General features: G+C 35.7%; 1 long non-coding RNA gene across 1 annotated transcript; it reads right to left on the bottom strand.

The window, feature by feature from the left end:
* Positions 1-230: 230 nt before the first annotated feature.
* LOC124106952 (uncharacterized) lies at positions 231-4937 on the bottom strand. Its single transcript, XR_006856243.2, has 2 exons — positions 4397-4937; positions 231-1248 (listed from the first exon to the last, which is right to left on the bottom strand). It is a non-coding gene; the product is annotated as an uncharacterized LOC124106952 (long non-coding RNA).
* Between the last annotated feature and the right edge of the window lie 5116 nt (positions 4938-10053).

Below are 10053 nucleotides of genomic sequence, written 5' to 3'. Positions count from 1 at the left end.
ATGATACACCCACCAGAGTGGCTATAATCAAAGACACTGACAATTCTAAGGGTTGGTAAGGATGTAGAACAGGAACTCTTGAATACTGCTGGTGAGAATACAAAATGGTACCACTTTGGAAATGGCTTCTTATAAAGTTCAACCCAAAATTACTATTAAATCCCTCAGTCCCTCTCCTAGGTATTTAACCCAGAGAAATACAAGCATATGTTCACACAAAAACTAAAACGTGCAAGTTTACAGCATCTTTATTCACACTAGTCAAAAACTAGAAATAACCAAATGTCCAACAACAGGTGAGTAAATAAACACATTCTGGTATATTCATATAAGGGAATATTACTCTGTAATTAAAAGGAATAGACTAAATAGAGCCACACATTTTAACGAATGTGAAAATGTAATTCAATGAAGGATGAATTACTTTTAACAAATGACACTGGGACATTAAGACATCCACAATTGAAAGAGAAAAAAAAATCAGAAATAAAGAAAGGGGGATGGAGAGGGGAGGGAGATTTTGGAGTGGTGGGAATGTTTTATTGCATATTGTGATTCTGGAGAGAGTAATATGATTATGTAACATAAGCAAGTTTTAATCAAAACTCACCATACCGTTCATCTAAAGTTAGTGAATTTTAGTATATGTAAATTATATTTTAATATATTAGAAAAAATTCAAAAGTGCCCCAATACATAAATCAAAGAAAAAATTCTTAATCTTTCTATACCATTTATTAAATAACTTATACATTTTTATAAAATACAAAACAAAATAAAATAATTTTGTCAAATTAGGAAAAGAGACATTGGAATTACTGTACATAGTGGACATGAATATGACAAAATATGGTGATGGATTATTTTAACATTTATCCATTTAGCCAGGAAAAATGTAGTATAATCTACTAAAAGAGACTCATGCTATACCAGAGCACTCAGAAAATGCTCTAGAGCCATAGAATCCACAACAAGTATGTAAAGTATGTAACAATTTTAGGGTTATTTAGGTCACTATTGGTTAGGATTAGGTTTAACTGCATATACAGAAATTCCAAATAAGCAGGAGCTTAATTACATAAAATTCTACTCAGCAACAACAATGACAATGCAGAGGTTCACAGGTCAGGGCTGGTCTGGCAGTCCTAAGTTGTGAGAGCCCAGCTGCCTTCAGCTTCAAGGTTCTGCTTTCCTTTGCATTCTGCCTCACACAGGTTGGCTTGCTAGGCTCTTGACTGTGTCCACATTCTGGAAGGGGAAGAGACAAAGCACAGTATAAACCTTCCCATTAAGGACAATCTCCAGAGGTCTCACATGAAATATCTCCTTACATCTCTTTGGGCATTTCTTATTTACATGGCACACTTAATTGGATGGAAGGCTAAGAAATGAGGTCTTTAACGCTTCTTAAAAGAAGAAATACAAATGGCCAACAAATATATGAAAAAATATTTAACCTCATGAGCAATTAGGGAACTGAACATCAAAACTACATTGAGATTCCATCTCACACCAGTCAAATTGGCAATTATCAAGAATACAAACAATAATAAATGCCGGAGGATGTGAAAAAAGGGAACACTTATATACCATTGGTGGGATTGTAAATTAGCACAACCACTATGGAAATCAGTATGAGGTTTCTCAAAAGACTAGGCATAGAACCACCAAATGACCCAGCTATACCACTTCTCAGTATTTACCCTGAACAATGAAAGTCATCATACTACGATGATACATGCATACCAATGTTTATAGCAGCACAATTCACAATAGCCAAACTATGGTACCAGCCTAGGTGTCTATCTACAGACCTAGGATAAAGAAAATGTGGTTTGTATACACAATGGAGTTTTATTCAGCCATAAAGAAAAATGAAATATGTCATTTGCAAGAAAATGGATGGAACTAGAGACCATTATGTTAAGCAAAATAAGTCAAACTCAGAAGGTCAAGGGTCATATATTTTCTCTCAAGTGGGGAAACTAGAGAGGAAACAGGAAAAGAAAGGTAAGGGTAAATCTCATGAAAATCAAAAGAAGATGAGTAAAGGAAAGGGACAAAGGGGTAGGAGGGAGGCGGGTAATGTTGGGAAGTGATATTGACCAAATAATATTGTCAAACTCTGTGCATGTACAAATACGTAACAACAAATTCCATCATTATGTACAATTACAACACACCAGTAAAAATGTATAATAAAATAAGAAATGCACCTGTTCATAAAAAGAAAGGAAGGAAAGGAAGGAAGGAAAGAAATATAGTCTTTATTTCAGGGAGCCACATACCCAGGTGAGTATCAGAAACTCCATTAGTAATGAGAAGAAAGGGACAGTATTCCCAATAACCAAGATAAGGAACCAAGATAAGTAGTGTTGATGGATAAATGAATTGAGAAATGGGGTATATATATATATATATATATATATATATATATATATATATATTGTGTGTATATACATAATAGAGTATTATTCCTCCATAAAGAAGAATGAGATTCTGCCATTTGTAGGAAAATGGAAGGAACCAGAAGACATGATGATAAATAAAATCAACTAGATACAGAAAGACAAGTACTGTACATGTTCTCCCACATATGAAAAATTAAATTACCTGAAAATGAAAGAGGGATAGGTGTTGGAAGAGAGGAGAGGGGGAAGGGATAAGGAAGAATTAAGAGTGGACACAATCTACACGTGGTATGCATGTAGGGAATATCACAGTGGATCCCAATAATTTTTGCAACTAACATATGATCATAATTATAGTTAAAAATTGAGGGAAAAATTTCTTTAAAAGGAAGAAAGTATACAGGACAAACTTTGCAGATCCATGCACAGGCCATCCTTAGATTTGCTTCTTCAAATGTTCTCAAGCCTCTAATTCTTGATAAGTCTGAACAAGAATTATGAGTTTCCTAAAAAAAAAATCTAAACATCCAACATGCAGGGAAAGTAGATCAGTTGTAAAGCACTTGTCTAGCATGTGTGAGGTACTGGGTTCAATTCCTAGCACTGGGGGAAAAAAAAGTAAAAATGCTAAAACATCCAACACTTATGAATTGACTTGCATTTATTCACACTTAATTTTTGTAAGAAATTGTACTAAGTGCAAAATTATTGAGGGAAAGAAACACGTGGAGGGAGAAAAACCTCATTATTAATAACAATTTAAAAATTTATGTACTCTCTTTGGTAGTATATATGCCAAAAAAAAAAAACTTACTACTAATCTGTGATATTTAAAATATACCTTTCTTGAAATTTTCTATAAATTTGATCAATGCAGCAAGGGATTAAAATTTGTCTTTTAAAAATAGTAGGTTTTGTTTTTCTATTTAATCCCATATGTTTATCTATATAATCTTTTTCTGTATTTTCATAAATACAGTTAAAGACGATGTTTAAATTTTAATAGTCTCTTTTAATTGATTTCTTGAGTCTGTTCCCTGAATTAAGTAAATGTTTCAAAAAACACAATGTCCCGTTTATTGTTAGTATTTAAACATAACTGGATTATTCAAGTCTTATTTCTCTTCCCCATTTTTACTCCCTATCTCATTTTTATTGTTACCAAATCTAGACCAGGGTCCTTTGCAAAAAACCAAATATAATAAAATGTATTCATTTTTTTCCTAATAAAAAATACTCCCCTCTATTTCCAAGTTTAAATACTTCATTTATTCATATTATTATCCATATATAGAGGTATTAGTAGTCACCAAAATGTTTTCCTCTTTTAAAAGCCACTTACTTTGTTTCATAATTCTTCCATCAACCAGTCTTTTCCAGTTATCTATGAAGAGGTGGCCAGTATATTTTTTCCTTCCCAAAATGTGATTATATTGTGGTCCAAAAGTGTCTTTTTGGTTTTCATCTTTCCAATCTTGGCACCTGATATATCTGTTATTTAAACAGCTATTCCAGCTGGGCACAGTGGTGTACACTGTAATTCCAAGGACAGGAGGCTCCAGGCAGGAGGATCACAAGTTTGAAGACAGCCTGAGAAACTTAGTGAGACCCTGTCTCAAAATAGAAAATAAAAAGGGCTGGAGATCTAGCTCAGTTGTAGAGTACCCCTGGGTTCAATCTATAAAATAAAATAACTAAAATAGCTATTTCATAAATATTTTTTAAAGAATAAATGTGACCTTTCCAGGACCCATATCCATTGAAGTTGTTCTGCTTTTTCTTTTCTTTCTTTTTTCTTCTTCTTCTTTTCCCCCTTAGTATCAGATATTGAACCCAGACCTCCTGCATGCTAGGCCAGCACTGTAGCACTGAGCACTGAGCCTGGCTTTGTTCTGTTTTTCTAAAAATGAGGACAATCATCCTTGGGGGTAACAACCATTTTACTGACATTCCAGAATCACCTGGTCCTGATACTATTTACTTACCCTTCCAGAAAAGACCCTGGGACGTTTGACAAAGAACTGTAGAATGTCATAATCAAAGCCTCATGGTGAAATATGCTGTGCACTCCTGTTTCTGTACATCAAGTCTTGGCACTTTCTCTGGATTTGGTAGTCTGTTTCTTCTCAGGTCAAGTTCAATGGCCACTTCTCTTCCCAGTCCTCTTATACTCAGCTTCCTCTAATAAAACAATCAAGCCTTTTTGTCAGTAGCCAAGGGTTAATTTTCCTTTCCAAAGCTTGACCTTGGTAATGTTTTCTGTCCCTAACCTCTATAGAGGCTGCCTACCTGAGACATTAACTTATTTATGCCATCTGCATGCATAAGCTAGCTGTGTTAGGAAAGTCACAAAAGAAAGCTGACCTCAGAACTGCTTAGATAGATCTTTGGACAAATGGTGGTTTAGAAAACCAATCCCACATGCATGCTTTTCTTCCACTGGTCACTTACCAAATTAACATGTTCCTACAATTTTTTTTTTCAATTATTCAAGCCTAAAGCCTACTGACAGTGTTAGCCTGACTGAAAAAAAAAATCAATGTTTAACAAATAAGTGAGGCATTAATTGTGTGAAAGTCAGTCATGTCAAAAACACATCTGACTTGCCCAGAATAACTGTCTCATGTTCTATATAGTGGATTTGGTTTACATTTCCTATTAAGTCACTGAAATAGCTCAGGAATTTCTGAGGATTTTATGGCTAAAAAAGAGTAAGAACTCCTCCTAAAAAATAAGTTCAAGTTTAGAGTAATTGCCCCAGAGGAATGACAGAGGAAGCTAGAATACAGAAATTCTACTCATAGGTCCAGGAAAAATTTTATACCAGGCCCCAGGAAAACTGCCAGAAATTCACATTATGCTTGATTCCTTTTTCAGATGTGTGTTTTGCTAGAAAGGGGAAAAATAAAACAAAAATTTTCTTCTGATACATATGCATTTTTATTGTATCTTAAACCCACAATGAATTCCAAATGTTCACTTTACTTAATCTTGAGTATTCAGGACTGAAATCCATACAAAGAAGGGATGTGGTCTTCTGACCTCTCCACTCCATGATTACTTTTGAAAGTGAACTGATCACTTCTGAATTTTAAACGAGTGCAAAATTGAAACTCCCACATGTCTTTACCTGCCTCAAGGCATGGCCACATGGTAGCAAGCTCCACTGGTCTAGCAGACAGTGTAGCACCAATACTTTCTCTCATTTTTATTTTTTCCTACTTCTCCATAGAAATGATTCCCAAATTCAGACAAACTTGTATTACAAACCAACACCTTCATTTCTGGTCCAACAGTCACTTCCAAAATCTATTCCTAATGCTTCATACCAAATTAAAATCTTCACCTTTGGTTATAAAATGAAAAAAAAATAGTAAAATTATCATTGACTGAAGATTTAAGGTTAAAACGTTAAAATGATGCCAAGATTCTTATTATAACCTTTCCTTTCTTCTCATTGAAAGATCGTGTGTTTTTGAAAAATAAGTACAAACCATTTGCAAGAGTCTAGGAAGACTTTCCACTGACTACATTATATGAGAAGCCAAATCAAGAAATTCTATTTTATATATTTTGTCCTCTTAAAAAAGAAGAGAAAATTTGATAGGGAAAAGTTTAAACTTTTAAGTCCCACATACTTAGGAGACTACGGTGAGAGGATCAATCACTTGAGCCAAGGAGTTTGAGACCTGTACAGGCAACATAACATGACCTCGTCTCAAAAAAAAAAAAAAAAAGTTGTAAGCTTTCAAACTATTTATTCAATCAGAATGTACAAAGGAGAAATCACAAGAAAAATAGCAAAGACTGGGAGACAATTGGTTACAAAAAGTGATGGATAGATCCCTGGAATAGAGAACCACAGATAAGGTCATATTCGGAAACACGCTGACAGCCCACAGTGTTTAACTTTGTGGTTTTTCCATTTATCAGAGCTGATTAAAGAAGAACCACAGATAGCCTCTGATTCTTGACAACATAAATTCCTCTCGTGGCAGACAACTGGACAATTGGATCAGGGAAAGATTCTGTTTCACGGAGGCCACTCAGTAAATGATAAATGTGAACATCTGTTTGATTTCAGAATTTGGGCAAGGGAGCACATAGTTGACCTGTCCTACAATGTTAGATATACCAGTTTTCAAGAGGATAGTAAAAGAAGTGGAGGAAATGTAATCATTTGGCAGGAACCTCCCTCATTGACATAAAATAGGAAAATAATCACTACCACAACATGAGCTATGCAGAATTCTAGAATACAAGGAAACAGAACACATATACGTTTGAAGACTCCAAGGAAAAACATATGTGACAAAATTATTATTTACTATGGGAAAAGAGGAAAAATTTTAGAAAAGCCTATTTGTGTCCTTAATAGAATGTGAAGACCTATGCTATCAATCAAACAGTGACCCATAAGGTAAGAATGGAAGGAGACTAAAAATTTAACTGCAGAATTTAAAATGCCATTGGATGCAAGAAAGCATTATGATCATAATCAAATCAGTAATTTTTAGAATGAATTTTTTTTTTCAGAGAGACTTCCTCACCTTTCCATAAAAAGAGCTCACAGCTCAGATTTCTCAAATTCATATTTACTAGTTCTTACTTCACAGTGCTGCACTATAATTGAGTTTCTTCAAAGAGGAACCATGATTTACCTGTTTTTCCATTTTGGATTTAAAATGTCTTCCAGAAGACCCATGTGTTCAAGGTTTGGTCTCCAGTCCATGGAGCTATTGTGAGGTGGTAAGTAGTGAGTTTATCAGAGCAATTAACAATTAAGTGAGGAAATATTCCTTTTCTAAGGTCATTCTAGACATCAACATATTAGTCAGAATATCTATATTTATTTTCACTTTTATCAAAAGATCAATTTTCCTTTTATTTCTTTCTTCATTTCTTTTCCTTCTCCTTTTCTTTTCTTACCCATTTTCTTTCTTGTTTGCTTTTTTAAAAGTTTTTAGCATGCTTTGGACTTGACAAGGACATCTAAACTTTACAATTCTAGCAGTTGTAACAAATAAAACTTAAATTGCAGTGGCTTAAAAAATAGAATTTACCCCCTCAATAAACTACAAGTTGATGAAAAACAGGTCTTCTAGACTTTCAGGGACACATTTTATAATCCCATCCTCTTATAAGACTTCAACTGTTCTCCATTCAGCAGGCACATTAGGAACTTAAGAGAGTTCAAACAGGGAAAATTTTATGGACCAGTCCCACAGGCAGAGCACATGACTTTGGTCATATCTCAATAGTTAGCACTTACTTACAGGACCATACCTCACTATAAGGGAAATTGGGCAGTGGAATCCAGCTGTGGCAGTGTTAGAAAAATGGTTTGGAGAAGAGTGAGCCTCTGCCACAAACTCCAGGTTATTTCAGCAATAGATAATCAGGATCTATAGCACTATATATAGCCCTTTCCTTAATTTCTCACTTAATCATTGCAATAATATGATGGAATTGGGAATTAGTATGCCCAATTTAGTGGCCTAAGTTTACATATTTCTCAATGGCAAACCAAGAGTGGGCCCTACTTCTGACTGCAAAGCCCTATGCACAACACTGCTTTCTACAACTAAAATGATGTTGAAGTGAGATTATAGCCTGATTGAATTTTGATTACACTTAAGAGATCATGTAACTGACACATTTTCAATAGAGTCCATCCTTTGAGAGTTTTTTTTTCCAGTTGGAGTGATGGATTCAAGTTAATTTACCTGAATTCTTTCCTGATATAATGTATGGCACAGCTCTGAAGAGATCACTACAGTCTTCTGTGAGGAATGGAGTAATATTTAGTGCCATCACTTATGTCTCATTAGTGCTAACAGACTAACACAAATGTTCATTTTCAGAGTGAACTTTAGACTGCACATTTTAAAAAGAAATTTTATAGTTCCATTTTATTTTTACTACCCTTTGAACAGTAGACATCCATCAGATATATCCATTTACAAATGATAGTTAAATGACTGACCATGAATGGTGTTAAGAAATATACGTGAGTATGTATGTATTCACGTAACCCTCAATACCAGCTAATGAGTTAAGTGCTTTTATTACTAATATTTTATTGCTGTGAATATCAAGGCAAGAGAGGTTTATCAACTTGACTGAGGTAAGAGTTGAGCAGTGTAGAAAATTAAACAGGTCAGACTAATAAGTGAAAGTCTCTAGTAATTTCCCAGAAATCAAGTCCATAGGTTCTACTTATTGTTTTGTTTTTGCCATAGTTATTCCTTAATTGCTCAAATTACTTCTCTTGAGGTAGTCATGACATACCTTATTCCTGTTTCCTTGTAGCTTCATAGCTTCATCTTTATTATGTGAATGTGTTGAGTTTGTAAAACCTACTAGCGCCTATTGTTTCACTAAAAAATACCTTGCTACTTAAAGCATGAGGCAAAAGACAGCTCTTTCCCAAATTAAATCTGCAATTTATTTATGCAGAGGAATCCCTTAATTTTCTAAAACAAAAGGCATATATTCTATATAGACATCTCTATATTTCAGACATTTAAAAAAAAAACACCACTTTCCTTCGTCAAAAAAGATTTAATATCGTAGCTTCTGTCAGATTTCTAGCGTCTACTCCAAGACTGGAAACAATTTCTTAAAAAACAGTTTTGAAATTACTTGGGAGTCAAAGCAAGTCGACTTCAACATCTCAGAAGAAAAACCTCTATCAATTTGTTCATCCACTCACTCTACTACGAATCTATGCTGACATAGAAACTTGGGGGAAAATTAACACTGAAATTGAACCGTTCACTGGAAATGCTAGGTCCATACTATGCTCAGCCGTCATTTCAGCAAAGAGTAATCTGGGGAAGAGTCTTGTCATCCAGACATTGTATCCATCACAAAGTTCGGAGAGGGTAAGGAATTATTTTGTGTCTGCTAGTGAGAAATTGAATCCTCTAGAAATCTTGGGGCTGAATTCCTGAGGCACTTTTGTCTGCTGTATTTAGTGCAGTCCCCTAGCAGGTGCTCAGTAATGTTAGGAAAAAATCAAGTTGTTCACCCAACAAGGGTAATTGAAGAGTTCCGAGTTTTCTTACTGCCAACTACAAAGTCGATGACCTTTTCAAGTGGTCTTGCAAGGCACGAAGCACTGGTCTTTCTTAACTCAAGCACATTTAAAGGGCGAAGGGGCAGATACTTAACATTGAGAATGTATCTCCTCCAACTTCCTTCAGTGGACTGGGTGGAAACCCTACCATCTCCCGCACCTGCAATTTCCGCCCTTCTCCTTCCCCCTCTTCCAGACTCCAGTCCCCGCTCCTCAACCAGCCTGCGGCCCACTCCCAATGTCGGCCATGGCCCTGGGATTTACGACGCCCTCAAACCTTGCTTCCAGAAGACAAAAAGATAATGGTTTTCATGTTTTAAGTCAATACAGTATGAGGTCTTCAAGTGAAAGCTTTATTTGGGTGAAAAAATTAGCCCACGAAAAACCGATCTGTGCGTCCAAGCCTGTTTCATCGCCTCGCTTCCTTAAGGCTTCCAGGAGCACGTCCGACCCTCCGTTTAACGCCCCTTTACCCCTCGGAACTGCCGGCTCTCTGAAAGCGGCCTCACCTCCCGCCGGCTCCGCCTGGCTCGGCCCACCTCGCCCCCACCACGGCGCCCA

Source organism: Marmota monax, unplaced genomic scaffold (assembly GCF_021218885.2).
Source record: "Marmota monax isolate L192 unplaced genomic scaffold, Marmota_monax_Labrador192_F-V1.1 WCK01_AAM20220418_F8-fsc00003, whole genome shotgun sequence".
NCBI classification, from domain to species: domain Eukaryota; kingdom Metazoa; phylum Chordata; class Mammalia; order Rodentia; family Sciuridae; genus Marmota; species Marmota monax.
This window is presented reverse-complemented; position numbering and strand designations above follow the sequence as displayed.